At 46.6% G+C, this 22247-nt stretch overlaps 1 protein-coding gene across 1 annotated transcript in view; it reads right to left on the bottom strand.

Moving 5' to 3' along the window:
• The window catches only part of LOXHD1 (lipoxygenase homology PLAT domains 1), a 315455-nt gene that overhangs the window by 197046 nt on the left and 96162 nt on the right, over positions 1–22247 (bottom strand). The window lies entirely within an intron of this gene.

Below are 22247 nucleotides of genomic sequence, written 5' to 3' on the forward strand. Positions count from 1 at the left end.
TGCGCACTCCAGCGGATCAAAGCAAGTTCAATAGAACGCGGTTTCACCTATAACGCGGTAAGATTTTTTGGCTCCCAAGGACAGCGTTATATTGGGGTAGGGGTGTATTTTATGTTATTTGCCAAATACTTCCTGGTCTAGAGACTGTTCCTGGGTAGTTTGCTACAAGTCTTTAATATTCCTCTTTTGAGATGTGTTGATGAGTTTTCGTTGAATCTGTAGGAAATGCAACTGCAGAACTACAAATTTGGCCAGGGGGCTGCGGGGCAAATGTAGTACCTGTCACAGCTAATTTTTTAAATACTAAAAATCAGGTTGACAGTTGAAGAGCCCCGTCACCAAATGCATCACCACACAATAAAATAATACGAGTTAAAATGCTCTTAATAATAAATAACAAGAAGTAAAGGGGCAGGACCTGACTCCCAGTAAGGAGGACTCGTGAAGACTTTTGCCAGTACAGCTAATGCAACAACAGGAGATGCAAGCCCCAGAGAGTTCTCATTTCTAAACAGCCAAAGCTAGAGTGGGTAGAGTTTAAAGCTTTGATCTTGCTGGTGGACTTCTGTTCCCACATGCTGCTAACAGCATTATTAGGCCTTGAATCCCCAATCTGGTGAAGGAGGAAACATGCTGTGACCCTAAGAGCATCCCAATGCCAGAGAGCAAGAGGCTCTGGTATCAGTGAGTTTCAGCTGGCCTGACCAGTTCAGTGTACCCCGATTCAGTGTACCTCATAATCTGTATCTAACAGGTGTCATGTAAGGTATCATTGGAAAAACCAGTAATACCCTGATCATTAATATTCTTTCATGTTGTATGTACAGTAAGCCCAAAGGACTGTACAAATGTGAAAGAAATATGGGACTAAAACATGTTTGAATCAGTAAGTTTGGGGTGCAGGTAAACAAGTTTTTTCCAGACAAAAAGGCTGATGCCTCCATCCAGGTGCAATCACAGACAATTGGCAACCACAGTCAAGCAGCCATTCATTGGCATGTCGGAGGCTGCAGGGTCAGATCAACGTGCATCCCAGCGGGGAAGAAACCAGCATGGAACCTTCTCCATCAGACTCCATGGTACCTCTCCTCACTGAAGGGCACTGGACTTTGAGAAGGGCAGATTTCAAAGGTTCACTGGATTATAAAAAAAAGAGAGGGGCAAAGAGCCCCAAGGGATTTCACTTTCTCACTTTTATTTGCTGGTAACTGTTTCTGCCTTTCTCCTTTACACTTGAACTCACTTCCACTGCTCTCTTTTTGTTAATAAACTTCCTTTACCTCCAATCTAAACTAACCCAGTGCGGTGTTTGAATCCAAGTGATTGTTTAACTCCAGTTAACGCAACAAACTGTTGTATTTTTGTCTCTTTAAAGGAGCAACGGACCTTATTACCAAATGTTCCAATAGAGGGCTGGACATTTCAGGGCAGACGGTTTTGGGGACATTCAGGATGCGGGGTATGTTGAGGTCATTTGACTAGTAGTAACCAAGGCTGGTGAAGAGCAGAGTGTGGATGTGGTGTAACAAGCAGGCTGCTGGAGTCAGAGTTGCTGAACCAGGGCTATTCATCACATAGACACTCAGTGCATAGTCATCTGCTGGCTGGGAGCATCCAGACAGGGACCTATAGCAGCAGAGCATTTTAAGGCACTTAGGTTTCAGGACAAGAAGTGACACAACCTCTCACACTGGTCCATGTTGCATCCCGCACAGAGCAGTTTACGGGATCAGGATTAGGGTATAAGTGTCCAAACAAGACAGCAGAGAGGACTTCAAGCCACACCCAGAGCTGACCCGTTTTTGCAAACAGCAGCTAATACACAATCTTCCCTGGAGCAGGACCGGTCAGTGAGAGAGATGATTGTACAAGAGCTTGCCAGATAAGATACCTTGAAGATTTCATTGACATCCCTAGGATGCAAATTTGAGGCAATGACTTCATGGATCAGCCATCGAGTTGGAAGAGCTGACGGGACCAAGTGTCGTGTGGCACAGCCAGAGGAGGAAGAAAAGAACTTTCAAAACTAAAGTGGGATAGCCCTGCGCTTGCAAACACTTGTGCATGTGGTTAACTTTCAGACAACACACATTCCATTTCACCAAAAAAACTGTTTCAATATTTGTTTTTGTTACACATCAGAATGAAGATTAGACCTTTCAAAGTTTTTCACAACAAAATGAGAGAGACAGAGAAAGAGACCTCACCCCACCCCAGAATAGACAATAGCCCCATGGTTGGGCTTTCACCTGGGAAATGAGTGTTGTCTGATCATAATAAACATGTACACTCTGCAGGCTAGACATCCGCAGAGATATATATGAAATTGTTTTTATATTAGTCATTTGGTACACTTAGTTTCCTCCTGTCCCCACTAATAAAGGACATACCTGTCAAACCAGTGCCGTCATTACAATGCATGCATACATGTAATTTGTAAAAAACATATATATATATTTCTTCGTTGAGCTTGGAGGTTCTCAGCACATGGACCAGCATATTTGATTCTTGTCGTTGTACATTTTTAAATATGGGAATTTGCCCATACTGTGGCAGGGAGCCTGCCAACCCCAGATTCCTGGCTGGAGCCAGGGCTCTGGGAGCTGGTAGGGTCCCTGCTCTGTGGCAGCAGCCTTGGCTAAAGCCAGGTCTTTTGGGGCTGCTAAGATCCCCACTCCATGGCAGGACACCTGCCAGACTCCAGACCCCCAGCAGGAGAAGAGAGCCTAGCAGCCCTGGGGGCCCATCACAGGTCAGGCTGGCTCCCTGCTGCAGAGCTGCGAAGGAAATTGACATTCTTGTCAGTTTCATGGCTGCTATTCAGTGAATAGCTGACAAACATCAATTTCACATTGTGTTTCAGGAACACCATATTTCAGCGTTTCTGAAATTAGAGCTTTCAACTATTTCCTGATGGTCCTACATCTTCACGGTAACTAGTGCACAACCTGTGTAACCTGCAAGGGTATATCCTATGCGTGTATAATGTCTGCCGTCCTTTTCTTTTTCCATGCAATCATGTATGCTGTGCACTTACAGGCATTCCAGCTTCCACTGACACAATTCATCTAGGAAAGTGGCACTCATAAAGCAGTCCCCAGGAAGGATTCTGAGAGATGTTACATGGATGCTATCTCTGGAAAGTAATGGGGTGGCACTAACTGACATGGCCCTGGGTGTACTGAAGAAGTGGGAGGTGCGGTAGTCAAGTGCTTTATTGTCTTGTATGCTCCTAACAAACTCGGGTGCAGCTGTCAACAGCCAAGTGAACTGACTGGCAATTCCACCTGGCGCTAGATTGAGTTTTCTAGCATTAAAGGACTCAGGGTTTGTTTTGTTGGGAAGTGGGAGAGTCGTGTGACTGTTGGCACCAGCCTGGGATTCAGCTCAATTCCCAGCTGTTCCACAGACATCCTATAAACCCTGGGCAAGTAATCTCTCTCTCTCTCTGGGTATCAGTTCTCCATGTGTAAATCCCCCTTTTCCCCCTCTTGTCTAGTTAAATTGTACCCTTTGGAGCAGGAACTGTCCCTTACTATGGAATACATCCAGCACTAAATGCAATGGAGCCTTGATCTTGGCTGGGGCTTTTCGCCCCCCCCCCCCCCCGTAATACAAATAAATAATGCATTTCACAGGTTCCATTGAATCACTCCATCCCTACTTGTCCATCCGTCCCTACTTGTTCTAAACTACTCTTACTTCCAGGCACCCGTAGCCGTGGACAACTTATGGATCCATCCCAGTCCATTCAGAAATTTGAAAACCACTTTGTTATTTTCCTTTCAGCTTAAACTCAGTCCCTCCTTCCACTGGCAAATTGATATTGACCAGATGCCCTTTCTGCCATGCCACACTATTCCACTAACTGTGCAGTTCATTTAGCTGTCAGTTACTCATTGGAGGTATGAAGTCTGTCTCCTAAAATTCCATAAGAGGGAATCTCAGCAGTACTTTTTAAAAAAAACAACAGAAAGTGCTGGGGGGAGAAGGGGGCGGCTAACAGTTTTAGCTAAATCTTATTTCAGCCACTAGATGGCGCCCTCAAGCACGAGCTGCCAAACTCATCTATTGCAATAAGCAGGGAAGATCATGCTTCATTACTTAAAGCTATCATCTCCCACTGTGCTCGGTGACGCTCTCCATTATACATTTCTGACTAGCTTCCTTGTGCATGACCTGCAATGTGGCAGGTTACCAGCAGGGCGTCAAACAATCAAGCAATGGCACAGCCGTCTGATATATAACACGCTGGGTAAAAAGCCAGAGACCTAACTCTGGGCAGCGTTGTGATTACCTGGCTAGATGACTTCTAATCATTTTAATTCCATTTTACAAACACAGCCATGGGAGTAGTCTGTTAAAATGCATCCCCACATTGACGAACGCTGTGACTGTTACTCCACCGTGTGTTTGGGATCCATAAAGACGCAGTGGAGTGTGCAGAAACGAGCCAGCCCTGTTGCCTGTGATTTGCTGGCACTCCAGCTTTATGGCAGCCCTAGAAATTGAATCATAACTAACCTGAAAAGCAGAATAATTCATCCTAGAGGAAGAAGGAAGCATGGGCAAGGCACTGGCCTGTGACTCAGGTGATGGGAGTTCAATTCCTAGCTTTGCCATAGATTCTTTATGTGACCTTCAAAAAGTCAATTTCTCTCTCTGGTCATAAAGGGACGTAGGCAATTCGGCACTGAGCATCGCAACAGCTTTTAGGTGCTGAGAAAATCCCAGGAACACAGCGCGATTCACAGAGCTTGAGTTAGGTACCTAGGCTCCCTATACAATGAATGGAGACAGACAGATGCCTTAGAATGTGATTCACAAAAGCCAGCACATGCTAAGCAGGAAACTGCCTAAGCTAGCTAATGGGAGATACCAATGAGAGAGGTATGTGCTAAGCTCCAACCTGCTCTCAGAGATAGGTGCCTAAGTCCAGGCTTCAGGGAGGTGCCTCTTTCTGCTAGCAAGTAATGAGCTGGGGGAAGATAGGTGCTCTGGGGCTGGAGCACCCATGGAAAAAAATAGTGGGTGCTCAGCACCCACCAGCCACAGCTGTTCTGCAGAGCCCTGCTATTAGCTGTTTGGCAGCCCGCCCCCAATCAGCTGTTTGGGGGGTTCCATTGATCAGCTGTTTGGCAGCTGGGGGAGGGGTTTGGGGGAGAGCAGAGAGCAGCCAGAGGTGGGGCCTCAGGGCGGGGGTGGAGCGGGAGCAGGAAGAGGTGGAGCAAGGGTGGGACCATGGGGGAGGGGGTGGAGTGGGGGCGGGAAGAGGCGGAGCAAGAGCCAGGCATTAGAGGGAGGGGTGAAGTAGTGGCGGCTCAGGCTGAGCGGGGATGGAGCACGCCTGGGGAAAATAAAATAAAGTCAGCGACTATGGCAGCAGGCGTGCTCAGAGACTGCCTAGATCTACACAATACAGCTCGGGGAGATGAGGAAGGAGAGGACAAGGAGGAGGACCTCCTTTTTCACCCCTAGCGCAGTGGTTAGGGCACTCAGCTGGGATGTTTGCATCCCCCATTCTCCTCTTCACATTGAGGCAGAGGTGGACTGGGTATTAAACCCATATACTGGCCAGATTTGACTAGGGCAGGACAGTACTGCTCTGGGGGTCCTAGGCTGGGAAGCTGGTGGTTAGAGAGCCTGTGTGTAACTGCCGCCGGGTATGTCCCTACCTGTGTGAATGCTGGTGAAAGTGCAGGCTGGAGGGCTTTGCAGCTTGTCACAGCAGTATACTGTGAAAGGGAGCCCAGGCTGGTGGGTCAGAGGGCTCAGTGGTACCCCAGTTCCAGGTGTCACCCCAGGGGAACCTGTCACACCGACCTTCCCCTGGTTTATGATTCATTCTGGGACTTAGGCGGGAGATAGGTGTCCAGACAGCCTGAGTAAGGCTGCAGTACACATACTCGGAGGCAGAAACAAAGGAACCTAGGCAACTTTTACCACAAAAACATAGGTGCCAAGCAAGTTTAGGCGCCCACAGGGTTTGGTGGCAGCCGAGCAGGGGTTTTATGGATCGCAGTGGCACCTAAAATCGGGACATTGGTGCCTAAGTCTGGGGGCTTAGGTGACTAAGCACCTTTGTGAATCCCACCCTCTGTGCCTCAATAACTCACTGTGAAAGGAGGGTGATAATTGTTCCCTGCTGACTACAAATAATAGGGGCCATACAACAGGCAGAGTGAGACAGACAACAAGAACCCAGAACAACTGCCACTAAAGTAAATGGAAAAACTCCCCTTGAGCTCAAGAGGAGTTGGCTCAGTCTCCCAGAGAGAGATGGAATTAGGGGTGCTGCTGCACGCCCTGGCTGGAAGGAGATTCCATCAGATACAGGGTTTACAGTCAGTGGCTCTCCGCACCCCCACTATACAAATTGTTCCAGCACCTTTGGAAAGGTTTGGCTTTTTGCTGCATAAAAACGCTGCACACTGTCCAATAAAAGATCTTTTCCCCTGTCCCCGCAAGAAAAATGTGGAAGTCATTAGATCAGCAGGTCGTTTCTGTGCCTCCGAAAATTAATTCCTGTCAAGAGTAACTGACGACTATCCTTGGTAATGAACGGCAGCTTTCATAGTCTGTCAATAGCTTCTTCAACTGAATATTTGAACTGGGAATTCAGACTGGTTGTGTATTCGCTGGAGGTACAAGAGCATTTGGAGGACCGGGGATGTTTATGAAGAGTTCAGTGATGCTTTCCTATTAACTGAATTTGACCACGAGTGGAGACTATCACCCTATCAAAATGCAGTATTAGTAGGGAAGAAACTCCAGAGAGTATTTCTATTATTTTGCAGTACATACATTTAGAAACAGCTGCTGAGTCTGAAGCAACCCTGAAACAAAGCTAATTAGTCTCAAAAGTTTTTTTGCTCTGAGTATGCTCCAGAGCAATAGAGATGATTGCTATTATGCAACACAACCTTAACAGTAAAAGGAAAAAGGAAAATGATTGTTTCCTCCATTGAGTATTATGATTATTCTCCCTTTTGCCCAATACCCTCTTGTGTTTAATTCAGCTGTTCATTTCAGCATTGTGCAGCCCAGAGACCACAAGATCAAGCCCCAACAGGTGTGGCCTCAGTATGAAATTAAAACGTGCAGCAAAATGTTTTTTGCAGTGCTGTTGTTGGTCCCATGTTGGTCCCAGGATATGAGAGAGACAAGGTGGGTGAGGCAATATCTTTTATTGAATCAACTTATGTTGGTCCATAGAAATTGGTTCAATAAAATATATTACCTCACCCACTTCATCTCCATCAAAATGCTGAGCGTATATGGAACCCAATAGGGACATTCCTGCGAAACAGTTCATCAGAAGCAATCTGCAGATGAAGCACTGGTGTATTGGGGCGAGTTCCTTTAGTTTTACTTAACTCTCACAGCTTTCAAAGATTCTCATTGTTTTTCATTAGTTCAGCCTCACTTAAAGTCGCAATCCAGCAACCCTAGTATGTGCAAAACTCCTGTTAAACTCAATGGGAATTCTGCATAAAGAGAGTTTGCAAAATCAAGCCAAAAATCTAACAGGATCACACCAAATTGTATCTCAAGTCCAAGTCCAAAGAGCTTTGCTATACCATTGCTTGTAGCACTGTGCCTATTATTAAGAAATACTGGCCACAATTTAAGATATTTAAGTCCTATTCAGCAAAGCATTTGAGCATGTGCTTTGCTTTGAATCAGGATGGATTTAAGCACATGCTTAAGTGCTTTGCTGAACTGAGGGCCTTTTCAAGCCCTAACTGCGTCAAGAACTCATAATTCCTCACATTGGCTAATATTAAAACATAACAAAAGGGAGTTTGCTTCCTCCTAACAAAAAACAAACAAACAAGCAAACCTCATTCTTAGGGTATGGCTACACTACGAAATTAGGTCGAATTTATAGAAATTTATAGGCCGGTTTTATAGAAATCGGTTGTATACAGCCGATTGTGTGTGTCCCCACATAAAATGCTCTAAGTGCTCTAGTCGGCGGACCGCGTCCACAGTACCGAGGCTAGCGTCGACTTCCGGAGCATTGCACTATGGGTAGCTATCCCACAGTTCCCGCAGTCTCCGCTGCCCATTGGAATTCTGGGTTGAGATCCCAATGCCTGAATGATGCAAAACGGTGTCGCGGGGGGTTCTGGGTACATGTCGTCAGGCCCCTCCCCCTCCGTCAGAGCAACGGCAGACAATAGATTCGCACCTTTTTACCTGGGTTACCTGTGCAGACATCATACCACGGCAAGCATGGAGCCCGCTCAGCTCAGCTCAGCTCACCGTCACCATATGTCATCTGGGTGCCGGCAGACATGGTACTGCATTGCTACACAGCAGCAGCTAATTGCCTTTTGGCAGTAGACGGTGCAGTATGACTGGTAGCCTTCATCGGCGATCTCGGTACTGGCAGACGTGGGGCTGGCAGACGTGGGGCTGCATTGCACACAGCAGCAGCCCCTGGCCTTTTGGTAGAAGATGGTATATTACGACTGGTATCCGTCATCATCGTACTGCAGTGGCTGTCAATCATGGGCACCTGGGCAGACATGCTCAGTCCTATCGAACTGTCTTGATGATGATGGCTATCAGTTGTAGTATGCTATTTTCTGCCAAGCGCCCAGTATTTTCTGCCAAGCACCCAGAAGATGCCGAGGGCTATCAGTCATGCTGCACCGTCGTCTGCCAGCTTAAGATGTAAAAAATAGATTTGTTCTGTATTCATTTGCTTCCCCCTCCCTCCGTGAAATCAACGGCCTGCTAAACCGAGGGTTTTGAGTTCAATCTTTGGGGGGGGGCCATTCTGTGTGACAGTTGTTTGTGTTTCTCCCTGATGCACAGCCACCTTTGTTGATTTTAATTCCCTGTACCTGTACGCCATGTCGTCACTCGCCCCTCCCTCCCTCCCTCCCTCCCCCAGTCCGTCAGATACTAGTTTCGCGCCTTTTTTCAGACCAGACGCCATAGCTTGCACTGGGATCATGGAGCCCGCTCAGATCACCGCGGCAATTATGAGCACTATGAACACCACGCGCATTGTCCTGGAGTATATGCAGAGCCAGGACATGGCAAAGCAAAACCAGGACCAGCCGAGGAGGCGATTGCAGCGCGGTGACGAGAGTGATGAGGAAATTGACATGGACATAGACGTCTCACAAGGCACAGGCCCCAGCAATGTGGAAATCATGGTGTTACTGGGGCAGGTTCATGCCGTGGAACGCCGATTCTGGGCCCGGGAAACAAGCACAGACTGGTGGGACCGCATCGTGCTGCAGGTGTGGGACGATTCCCAGTGGCTGCGAAACTTTTGCATGCGTAAGGGCACTTTCATGGAACTTTGTGACTTGCTTTCCCCTGCCCTGAAGCGCCAGAATACCAGGATGAGAGCAGCCCTCACAGTTGAGAAGCGAGTGGCGCTAGCCCTGTGGAAGCTTGCAACGCCAGACAGCTACCGGTCAGTCGGGAATCAATTTGGAGTGGGCAAATCGACTGTGGGGGCTGCTGTGATCCAAGTTGCCAGGGCAATGAAAGACCTGGTGATATCAAGGGTAGTGACTCTGGGAAACGTGCAGGCCATAGTGGATGGCTTTGCTGCAATGGGATTCCCAAACTGTGGTGGGGCCATAGACGGAACCCATATCCCTATCTTGGCACCGGAGCACCAAGCCACCGAGTACATAAACCGCAAGGGGTACTTTTCAATGCTGCTGCAAGCCCTGGTGGATCACAAGGGACGTTTCACCGACATCAACGTGGGATGGCCGGGAAAGGTACATGATGCTCGCGTCTTCAGGCACTCTGCTCTGTTTCGAAAGCTGGAGGAAGGGACTTTCTTCCCGGACCAGAAAATAACCGTTGGGGATGTTGAAATGCCTATCGTGATCCTTGGGGACCCAGCCTACCCCTTAATGCCATGGCTCATGAAGCCGTACACAGGCAGCCTGGACAGTAGTCAGGACCTGTTCAACTACAGGCTGAGCAAGTGCCGAATGGTGGTGGAATGTGCATTTGGACGTTTAAAAGTGCGCTGGCGCAGCTTACTGACTCGCTCAGACCTCAGCGAAAAGAATATCCCCATTGTTATTGCTGCTTGCTGTGCGCTCCACAATATCTGTGAGAGTAAAGGGGAGACATTTATGGCGGGGTGGGAGGTTGAGGCAAATCGCCTGGCCGCTGATTACGCGCAGCCAGACACCAGGGCGGTTAGAAGAGCACAGCAGGGCGCGGTGCGCATCAGAGAAGCTTTGAAAACGAGTTTTGTGACTGGCCAGGCTACGGTGTGAAACTTCTGTTTGTTTCTCCTTGATGAACCCTCCGCCCCCCCCACCCGGTTCACTCTACTTCCCTGTAAACCAACCACCCCACCCTCCCCTCCCCCCTTCGAGCACCGCTTGCAGAGGCAATAAAGTCATTGTTACTTCACATTCATGCATTCTTTATTAATTATTCACACAACTAGGGGGATAATTGCCAAGGTAGCCCGGGATGGGTGGGGGAGGAGGGAAGGAAAAGGACACACTGCAGTTGAAAACTTTAACTCTTATTGAAGGCCAGCCTTCTGATGCTCGGGCAATCATCCGGGGTGGAGTGACAGGGTGGCCGGAGGCCCCCCCACCGTGTTCTTGGGCGTCTGGGTGAGGAGGCTATGGAACTTGGGGAGGAGGGCTGTTGGTTACACAGGGGCTGTAGCGGCGGTCTCTGCTCCTGCTGCCTTTCCTGCAGCTCAATCATACGCTGGAGCATATCAGTTTGATGCTCCAGCAGCCGGAGCATCGACTCTTGCCTTCTGTCTGCAAGCTGACGCCACCTATCATCTTCAGCTCGCCACTTGCTCTCTTCATCCCGCGATTCAGCCCGCCACCTCTCCTCTCGTTCATACTGTGCTTTTCTGTAGTCTGACATTGACTGCCTCCACGCATTCTGCTGTGCTCTCTCAGCGTGGGAGGACATCTGGAGCTCCGTGAACATATCATCCCGCGTCCTCCGTTTTCTCCTTCTAATCTTCACTAGCCTCTGTGAAGGAGAAACATTTGCAGCTGGTGGAGGAGAAGGGAGAGGTGGTTAAAAAAGACACATTTTAGAGAACAATGGGTACACTCTTTCACGTTAAATTTTGCTGTTCACATTACACAGCACATGTGCTTTCGTTACAAGGTCGCATATTTCCTCTTATATTGAGGGCCTGCCGGTTTGGTGTGAGAGATCACTCATGCAGTGCCAGGCAACAGATTTCGGCTTGCAGGCAGCCATGGTAAGACACAGTCTTTTGGCTTTTTTAACCTTCTTAACATGTGGGAATGGTTTCAAACAGTAGCGCTCTCATTTCCCATACCAAGCACCTGTTGGGTTGGCCATTTAAAATGGGTTTGCAATGTAAAAGGAGGGGCTGCGGTTTCCGGGTTAACATGCAGCACAAACCCAACTAACTCCCCTCCCCCCCCACACCCAATTCTCTGGGATGATCACTTCACCCCTCCCCCCCACCGCGTGGCTAACAGCGGGGAATATTTCTGTTCAGCAGAGCAGGAAGGTGCACCTCTGAATGTCCCCTTAATAAAATCGCCCCATTTCAACCAGGTGACCGTGAATGATATCACTCTCCTGAGGATAACAAAGACTGATAAGAAATGGATGTTGTCTGCATGCCAGCAAACACCGGGACCATACGCTGCCATGCTTTGTTATGCAATGATTCCAGACTACGTGCTACTGGCCTGGCGTGGTAAAGTGTCCTACCATGGCGGACGGGATAAGGCAGCCCTCCCCAGAAACCTTTTGCAAAGGCTTTGGGAGTACATGAAGGAGAGTTTTCTGGAGATGTCCCTGGAGGATTTCCGCTCCATCCCCATACACGTTAACAGACTTTTCCAGTAGCTGTACTGGCCGCGATTGCCAGGGCAAATTAATCATTAATCATTAAACACGCTTGCTTTTAAACCATGTGTAATATTTACAAAGGTACACTCACCAGAGGTCCCCTGTGTGCCCTCAGGGTCTGGGAGCACGCCTTGGGTGAGTTCGGGGGTGACTGGTTCCAGGTCCAGGGTGATAAACATATCCTGGCTGTTGGGGAAACCGGTTTCTCCGCTTCCTTGCTGCTGTGAGCTATCTACATTATCTCCATCCTCATCTTCCTCATACCCCGAACCCGCTTCCCTGTGTGTTTCTCCAGTGAGGGAGTCATAGCACACGGTTGGGGTAGTGGTGGCTGCACCCCCTAGAATGGCATGCAGCTCTTCGTAGAAGCGGCATGTTTGCGGCTCTGCCCCGGACCTTCCGTTTGCTTCTCTGGCTTTGTGGTAGGCTTGCCTGAGCTCCTTAATTTTCACGCGGCATTGCTGTGCGTCCCTGTTATGGCCTCTGTGCTTCATGGCCTTGGAGACCTTTTCTAATATTTTGCCATTTCGTTTACTGCTACGGAGTTCAGCTAGCACTGATTCATCTCCCCATATGGCGAGCAGATCCCGTACCTCCCGTTCGGTCCATGATGGAGCTCTTTTGCGATCCTGGGACTCCATCACGGTTACCTGTGCTGATGAGCTCTGCGTGGTCACCTGTGCTCTCCACGCTGAGCAAACAGGAAATGAAATTCAAACGTTCGCGGGGCTTTTCCTGTCTACCTGGTCAGTGCATCTGAGTTGAGAGTGCTGTCCAGAGCGGTCACAATGAAGCACTGTGGGATAGCTCCCGGAGGCCAATAACGTCGAATTCCGTCCACACTACCCCAATTCCGACCCGCTAAGGCCGATTTTATCGCTAATCCCCTCGTCGGAGGTGGAGTAAAGAAACCGGTTTAAAGGGCCCTTTAAGTCGAAAGAAAGGGCTTCGTCGTGTGAACGTGTCCAGGCTTAATTCGATTTAACGCTGCTAAAGTCGACCTAAACTCGTAGTGTAGACCAGGCCTTAGTCTTTGAATAGCGCAGATTGTGGCTAGACTCGACTCAAACACTCACAGATTAGCTAACACATTTTAATCTTGCATATACTGATGTGCATCCAGACAAACAAGTTCTGGGTGGTTTGGTCTCTTTTTGGAGATAAATTCCAACCATAATAAAATTTGAAGAAAATGTATTCTATGGTCCTTACTGATCATGGTCTTCCTTTTCCTCTGATTGTTGAGGGACTCAGTCCTAATCTCCTTGGTTTATCTCATTACCTTCACTGTACACAAAAACGTACGAACAAGTGGCTATGAAAGCATGTGAAGAAGTAACAGACCCTGTCAATATTCAGTTTGGTCAGCTGAACTTCAATAATTTACTATTACAGGAATACTGGCAAAAAAAATTAAGCAGAGTGCTCACATACAGAAACTCACTTGGAGGATTCGTCACTAGTTCCCATCCATAACGACTTAATTTCTTGTTGCCAGATGTGTTCTTTTAGGGAAGCACCTTAGGCAGCTGTATTACTTGGATGTAGTCACAGATATGGCTAATCTTTATTTATAATATTCAATTTTTGCCAAATAATAAAAATAATGATATAAATCAGTGAGCAACTCCTGGTCCTTTTAACTTGGAGGATAATATATACACTAAATTACGCTGGCTGCTTCCTCCCTCAAGTCTCTGATGAACAATGCATTACATCTGCTTCCTAGCAAAAAGAATGACATGTTTGTTCAATAGCCCTTTTAGATTTCTGAGGCATAATACAGCTCCATTGTAATCAAATTTATTATTAATAAGCTGGATAAGATGAAACTTTTCCCAAAGAAAGCGTTATCACTAATTAAGCAAATGGAACAGTTAGATCATTTTAGCTCACACACAGGGTACAGTAATAGTTTTATCCTATTCTAAATATGCAGCCTTGTCAGGGGTTGCATAAACTGTTATCTGCAACATTTATTGCCGATTGTGTTTGATCTTTAGCAACTTTGGAGTTTTAACGGCCTAGGAGCCAGTTGGAGACCTGTCTTTAGTTCTGAACCCGTTTGGAATAGCCAAGTTGGCAGGATTTCATGAAAATGTTATGACCTATAATTCAGCATTAACTTAAACTATGCAAAGTCTAAGGTTATTTATGGGTGCTTATACTTCTTTATTGGTTTTACAGCCTAGAAAAGTAAAATGACCTTTTGAAAATTAGTTTCCTTGTTTTCTCTTTGTAAAAGAATGGTTTTACAGGATTTATCTAGATTAGAAAAAGAGGTCTGGGTTAGGTCATGGTCTGCTAACATGCGCTAGATAACCCTGGCCTAACCACGACCTTATCCCTAGTGTGCAGGTAGGCTAGAGTTATGTGATGGAAAGCCTAGGGCAGACCTCGACCAGCTAAATTGAGGTCAAAATGATTAACCTGTGGCTTCACAAGGGGAAAGGTCATGATCAGGCCATGTTTAGCTAGCATGTTAGCAAACGCCAGCCACTTTTCTTAATCTAGACAAAACCACAGTGAAAAGGCAAAAGGTTTTGGATTGACAGCACTGGCCATTAAACCACAGAATAGGTACATCACAGACAATGACAGTACAAATTTCTTCTCACTCCCTACCAATATTTCTCAGTACTGCCCAAGATGGACCTCTCCGAGGAATGGCAAGGCAGTTCAATATCTGTGACAATTCAGTCCTGGGCTTTCCGTTCAGATTGCCAACAAGGAGCCAACTGGTTTCAATGTTGGTGCTGATTTTTTTGATGTGGACACACGAGGAACCAGATGGCTCCTCCATCCAGCTGAGGAGGTCTGGACACAGCTTTTTCCAGAGCCTGCCAGTGCTGCTTTGAGCTTCACCTAAACAGGGAAGAGAACATCAGCAGCCCTGGGGATCGTTCCAAAGCAAGGTGAGAGGCTCCTGCCACCTCGAATGCAGGCTGGGCAGCGAAGGTGCTCCCATGTTTTGTTTGGCAATGCTTCTCCTCATTCCAAGAGAGTTCCAAACACTGGTGCTTTAGCAGTACACCAAGAGCCATGTATTATGTCCTAATGTTACTATTCTCAATCCACTGAAAGTTGGCAGCAATTTCATTTCCTAATGGGTGTTTGGGCCAAAGCCATTGACACCAATGGAAAGCCTCCCATTGACTTCAGTTTAGATAAGGTCCTTTGTGCAAGGTTCAGTTGCAGTCACACAACCCTAAGAATTCATGAAGGGAAACAACATAAGGTTGAACAAGATCCTGTCCTTGCAATTAATATCTATGCTGTAAATTAATCCGGGCTACCCACAGCAGCGTTTGGGTAAATAAGAATCTGTAGCAACATACTTGTCAAAGGACCATGGGCATATGCCACCGTGTTTATGGATCAGGGAGCTGGGAGAGGATAAAGAAGTTCTTCTGACAGGCACATTTAATGTGACATATTCTCCTTGAGGCCGTGTCTACACTACAAAATTAAGTCGCCCTAACTTACATCGGCATACAGCCGCCACAGTAATTCTATCACTTGTGTCTGTCTACACTTTGCTTCTTTTGTTGGTGGTGCGCGTCGTCACCAGGAGCACTTGTATTGATTGTACTTTCAGTGCGGGGGCATTGTAGGATGGCTCCTGAAAGCCAGTAACAGTTGACATAAGCAACGCAGTGTCTACACTGACACGGTGTTGACCTAACTACATTTACCTCGACTCTACTCCACTCGTGGAGGTGGAGGTCAGTCGGCATAGTGGGGCAGTTACGTTGGCGAGAGCGAAATTTAAGTGTAGACACTTCCATAGTTAGGTCGATGTAAGCTGCCTTGTGTCGACCTAACTCTGTAGTGTAGACCAGGCCTCAGGAACTCAGGTCATTCAGCAGGGAACTTCAGATGATCCCTCTTCATCAGACCAATAAATACAGTCACTGAGCTATCACTGCCACTACTAACACCCTTTGAGAATCTCTATTTTTAATTATTTAAACTGATCATTGCTTTTTTGAAACTTTGCCCACATTTTTCAATAAAATGTTCATGGAGTAAAAATATGGATTTTGGTCGCATTTTTAACCATCTTTATTGTTCATTTTTATTTAGTTAGATTTTTTTTTTAAATGGGCCCCTCCAAAGCTTGAGGTGCTTCTACAGATCAGATCTTAAAATATACACTAGCCTCCAACTAGCTTGATGACTGAGCCAACCACCTTTCCAAACTCACCAACTCCCTCTCAATCCAATCCCCACCACAGTTCAACCTACTGCCATAGAGAAAACACAGCGAGGCCTTGCAGTGCGATAAACACACACACAAAGGCTCTGAGCAAAGACTACTGAAATCAATGGAAAGGTTCCCTTGACCTTAGTAGGTTTTTGGTCAGGCCATAAAGACAAGACGTAAATTGGCCAAATTGAAATGAATGGCAACACTCCTATTGGCTCCAGTGAGGCCAGGATTTCACCCAAGGTCATTTAGCCTGCTGGCACATGAATGCCCCAATCCTGGAGATCAGATTTTCCAATCCTGGAACATTTTGGTGAAAGAAATGGGTCTTAAGGAAGGATTTGGGGAAAGAGAGGTGGTGTTTGGTGTGACACAGCACCCCATATTTTTCATAGTGATATTATTATGATATGATTATAGCATAATTATGATGTATTTTATGCAAGCTATGCCATGTGAGGCGTCATTGGAAAAGTTATGATTTGCTGAATATGATTATCCTATTTGTATGCATGTATCATTTTTGTATCTGAAGTTATGAATATTGACTATGTATCTGTATTTCCAATGTACCCAACACCTGGGTAACGCCCACTAGACAAGATGTTTTCAATCCAGATAGTGGGTGGGGAAGGGCCTATTCCAGGCAATGGGCCATTAGTTGAAAACAATAGGCCTTAGGAGAATGAGAATGCTACAAACAGCCTCCAAGTATTGACTCTACAAGGACATGTGATGAGACCACATGTCTCTAAACTCTAAATCAGTGTTTTTCCACAGACTGGTCTGGGAACCAAGCTTTAGGAACAAAGGGTCCCCACCATATGCAAAAGCTATGTAAGGCAGGGAGTGACATCATCTGGTGTTCTTTACTCCCCACACGGGAAGACTCCTGGGAACACCTGAGGAACAAAGACTGAACTGGGAGAAGTGCTGGACCCAGGCTAAAGGGATTTCTAGCCTGTGAATGAAACACCTGCGGATTCCAATCTGTAAAGCAAGTGCAGTTTGCCCCTTAAGAATCTGCAGACTGCTTGTATCATCTCTGGGTGAGAATCTGCTATTCATTTCCAATCTATTTAGTATATTAAGATTAGTTTGCATTTTTTGTTTATTTGCTAGGTAATCTGCTTTGATCTGTTTGCTATCACTTACAATCACGTAAAATCTATCCTTTGTAGTTAATAAACTTGTTTTTGCTTTATCTAAGTTGGAGTGAAGTATATGGGAATCTTAGCTCAGGAGCAAAAGGCTGTTGCATATTCCTCTCCACATTGAGGGAGGGGGCAAATTTTATGAGCTTACACTGTACAGTTCCCTGTGCAGCACAAGACGATATAATTTTGGGTTTACACTCCAGAGGGGGTGCGTGCCTGAGGACCTAGGAGTTACCCTAGCTGTAGCCTTCCTATGCAGGGACTGGTCAGAAAGCCTGCATGTAACTGCAGCTGGGTATGTCCCTACCTGTATGTATGCTGGTGAAAGTGCAGGCTGGAGGGCTTTGCAGCTTGTCACAGCAGTACAGTGTGAGAGGGAGCCCAGTTCTCAGTGGTGCCCCAGTTCCAGGTGGCACCCTGGGGGGAACCCATCTCAGTAGTACCCCACTGGTAGGTTGGGGGTCTCAGTGGTACCCAGTTCCAGGTGGCACCCCTGGGGGAATCCGTCACACTTGGGAAACTGATGGAAGCATCAGGGGTGACAAGGCAAAAGGCATTAAGCCAAGAATGAGCTAAATAGATGAAGGGAAGAGTGAGGTGAGAGGATAGCTGGGAGCACAAGGAACAAAAGGGGCTATGTAAATGGCGGGCAGAATCGCAATACAGGTCTGTCGCATCTTACGCTGGGGTTACATTCCGCAGTCAGCGCGTAAAGCCAAAATCGCGTATAGTCAAAATTACATTGAGTGTAATGGCGGGCAGAATCGCCCGCTCTACAGGTACAGTATTAAAATTGTTATTTTTCCTCTTTTTTTTGGTTTTGTTTTTGCCGACCGCGTAAAGCTGAAATCGCGCATGTTAAATGCGCGTAAGATGCGACAGACCTGTAACTATTTTACTTGGCCTGATCTGATTCTCTAACTGCCCCACTTTCAAATGACTCGGTCAGGTGGTTCAGGCTCAAAGTTTAGGGGGAGGTCATTGGAGTTCTTTGTTTTGTTTAAGTTTTTAAACGCCTACCGTTAATAGAAATCATTTAATGTTTTTGAAACCCTCATTTCCATCGTAACAGTCATTTCAATCTGTCTATCCAGGTTCTTGTACTGGTGCTTGTAGGGATTTATAACCGGAACCCGGCAGAATTTGCTAGTGCATGAGAACCTGAAGTCAAAAACTAACTAGAAGCTGACTAGTCTCTTCATTGTTCAAGCTGAGTGGAACACAGCAAATAAACACAGAGCATAAACATTTGATTTGTTACAATCCTTTGGATTTTAATAATCTGTTAGTAATATAGGTAAGGACTTACTTTGAAAGAAAGATTTAAAAACATCTAACAATGTTTAAATCAGTACAAACAAAGAAAGTGGATGTTGGCACTTCTGAATCTGGGAGTTGCAGCTGCTCGGCACAGTATCAAGGAAATGGCAGCTCTGTAGATCCTGTTGCACTCTGGCTGGAATTCTGATTTTGTAAGAGAGAGGGTGAAATTTCCCTCCCCCAGCCCTGTGCAGAAGGCCTATGGCACTACTTAAATCCCTGTTCTGAGGGGTTAGGTGTGACTTAACAGGCCTATGCACAGGGGTGAATTCCATCCAGAATGAATCCCTCTGCAAGTGAAAACCAGTGTGTTTATAGTAAGGCTGTAACACCACACCATATACAGAGTAGACAGGCTGTTGAAAGATGAATGCTCTACAGAAAAATACTGAAATTCTGCAAAAATCACGAAAGTCTCCCCATCACAATGCATTGTTTCCTACGTCCAGATCTCAGACAAGTGACAGAAAACCTGCACTTCTTAGCAGTCACCTATGTATTTCATGACTGAAAAATAAACCATCAATAGTGAAAGGTGAGGGAAACCTCCAGACAAAGACCATAGGAGAGAGCCAGTTGAATATGGTGTGGGAAAGGGGGTGGAGAAAAAGGGAGGATGAGAGTCTGTATGCCACAGGAGAATTTATCAGGTCACTACTGCAGTTGTAGGTGGAGAGAAGAGTAAGAAAAACCTGTCTCCAGCATCTGTGCCTAGAATGTTCACAAAGAAGGACTGAAGGCTCCCAAGAGGGGAAAAAAACGATACATGAAACAACAGAAGGATCAGGAAATTCATCAGAGACAAGAATTCCTGTCTTGTACTCTGCCAATCAGAACATGGCTTTAGCTACACACACACACACACACACACACACACAATCACCTGTGCACATAATTATTCATTTGCCTAGTAGCCTGGAAAATACCAGTGAGCCAGGGATTAAATGTCTCTGTTTCATCCTTTTGAGATTAAAAAAAAAAAAAAAAAAAAGACTTTTAGGGCAAACAGCTTGTGTGTACAAGGAAAATCATACCACAATCTCATTTCAGACCTTCATGATTCAGATGGAGCTAAATGAATTCAGATAAATTTACATTAATGTTTGACAGGTTGACAGGTCATCCCAGCAGCCTGTGAATGCTTATCTTTCATTAATTATGGTTCAAGGGGAATTGCAACCTAAGATGGCTGAGCTAGTCCTCTTCTGTTACAAATTCATAGCTAGTGCCTGGAAGGCATCCAATCCTTCCCTCATTTCACTCTCATTTTTGGACTAGATCCAACTCCCCAGGTTCATCTGGACAATTGTGTCATTTTCAGGTTGCAGAATTTCAAAGGTTGATTTTCTAGCAGATAAAATAAGCTAAATAGATGACATGATGGCAAACGTTTCTGTAGAAATTTCTGCTGCCTCTCTCCCTGTACCTGTGCGAGTTCCTTGGGACTGCAATCATGTTATTTACATCCATTCTGTATGTACAGTGCCAAATACAGTGTCATCAACCAGTACAGAATATAAAACCACTTCATTAGACTGATAAGCACATGGGACTAGATCATCATATGGTGAAAATCAAGATAGCTCCACTGAAATCAGTGGCACAATGTTGATTTACATCAGCTGAGGGTCTGGTCCGTGAGCCTTTTCCATCCCTCTTGACTGTGTACATGCACATAAGCAGAGAGACGGGCCTTTGAAGAGGGTGCAGGAAATCACACACTTAAATTTGAATCAGCCACCCCAAAAAGGAACAATACTGGATTCAAAGAAATGGTTGTGTCATGTAAAGGATCAACTGAGAAATAGCTTGGGCAGTTTGCTTGCCCTTGCGGGATCTCTCTTTGATTGAGCACTGCTTTGAATCATATGCTACCTCCCCCCAATCCCTCTAAAGTATCATGAACTCTTCAAGTTCACAGAATAAATGGAATATAGAAGCAGCAAAACATATCAGAGCACACAGTCACAATGGGAGGTATGTAGTCACTGGATGGATTTTTGGCTGAGTGCCTCCAGACATTGTCTCATTCAGATCCTGCAGGGTCCTGCTCTTATAAATGGCTCCCACATGCATTTTTACTCACTTTTGAGTATTAAAGGATATGTCATATTTCTTTCATGCACGAAAACCTCCCTTAGAAGCACCCAACTCATTAGAAGGACAAAACTCTTTAAGAACACAGTGCAAGAACAATCTGTGTTACGGCATTAGTAACAGGAAGAATAGATTATCTCCATCAGGTCACTTCTGATGGAACCCTAGCCACCATAAGAACAATAATAATTTGCACTTAAACAGCACTATGGAGGAGGTGCCATCCCTGCATGCCCCTCAAGGCATGGCGTGGCACTGCAGAAGCCCTGCCTCAGTTTCCCCAATGGACTCTTCAGCGCACATCAGTTATGGATGTGGCTTAGCCCTCCTGCCCAGTCACTCAGAGACTTCAACACTGCACCTGGGACCGAGCCACTCAGCCCAGGTGGCCGGACTCACGCTAGTGGGGCTCGAGCCAGTGTGCTAAAAATACAGTGTGGTCATTGTGGCTCAGGCAGCAGCTCAGGCTCTTGAGCCCACCTGACCCCGGGAGGCCAGCCCGAGTCTGTGCCAGAGCCCCAGCGTCCACACTGCTGTTCTTAATGTGCTAGCTCGAGTCTGTCTACCCGGGCTGGGAGGCGCCCAGCTGCAGTGTAGACATGTCCCAAGGCAAGGTTCAACATAACCCCAAACCAAAAGAACCTTCAGCTCTGCTGGGCTCAGTTTTCAGCCCCCTTCCTTTCAGGCAGACCCCAGCTGCAGCAGCTTGCCTTAACACCCACCACCTGGGAAACCTCAGACTAACAGCTGGTGTCAGACCTACCCTCCCGCAGGGAGGCTGTGGCTGTCTGAAGTCTGCTAATCAGCTCCCCACGCAGGCTTCTCACATGGCTTGGGAGCTGTCAGCTGGCTCTCCCACCCTGTCCGTCCCCAACTGAGTTGGCTCTCTCCTTTCAACGACCCACTCCAAGCCTGACAGCTCAAGCAGGTGAAATGAGTGAGGCTGACTGAGCCCACAGCAGCTCATTAACCCTTCCTGGCTGGTGTGGGGTTCACATACCCCCTGCCAAGCACCTATCACTGGAGGATCTCAAAGCACTTTATGAAGGTGGAGTAAGTATTATCCCAATTTTACATATGTGGAAACCGAGGCACAAAGGCCCAATTGACAGCATTGGAGCAAGAAGTCCATTACTTATCCGCTGAAGATGTTTGGTATGTAACAGAAGCACAAGCTTCCCCCACCCACAGCCCAACCAATGTGCCTTTGCCCTTCCCTCAAAGCCAGTCTAAGGGGGAGAGGCTAGTTCAATCTCCATGCCCAAATCTAGACTGTACTGGCATACTCACAGCATGGGCGGGGAAGTTCAACCTGAGGTTGCCCATTAGCAGTTGGAGGTGACACACACAATCTGCAGGTTAATCCGCAGGTTCAACTTTCATATCTTGGTCCCAGGTCAGATCCCTACTCATGTTACATACACTGTATGTCACCCCCCGGCATACACACTGATGTCAGCTTGGGCGTACCTGTCAGGTTTGCAAGCTGTGCTGGCCTCATTTCAACATCATTAGCTTAAAACACTCTGAAAAATAGGCACCAATTAAATAATGATATCATCCACATTCTGCCTCAGGCATCCGAGAACTGGTGCAGAGTT

Source organism: Emys orbicularis, chromosome 6 (genome assembly GCF_028017835.1).
Source record: "Emys orbicularis isolate rEmyOrb1 chromosome 6, rEmyOrb1.hap1, whole genome shotgun sequence".
Classification (NCBI taxonomy): domain Eukaryota; kingdom Metazoa; phylum Chordata; order Testudines; family Emydidae; genus Emys; species Emys orbicularis.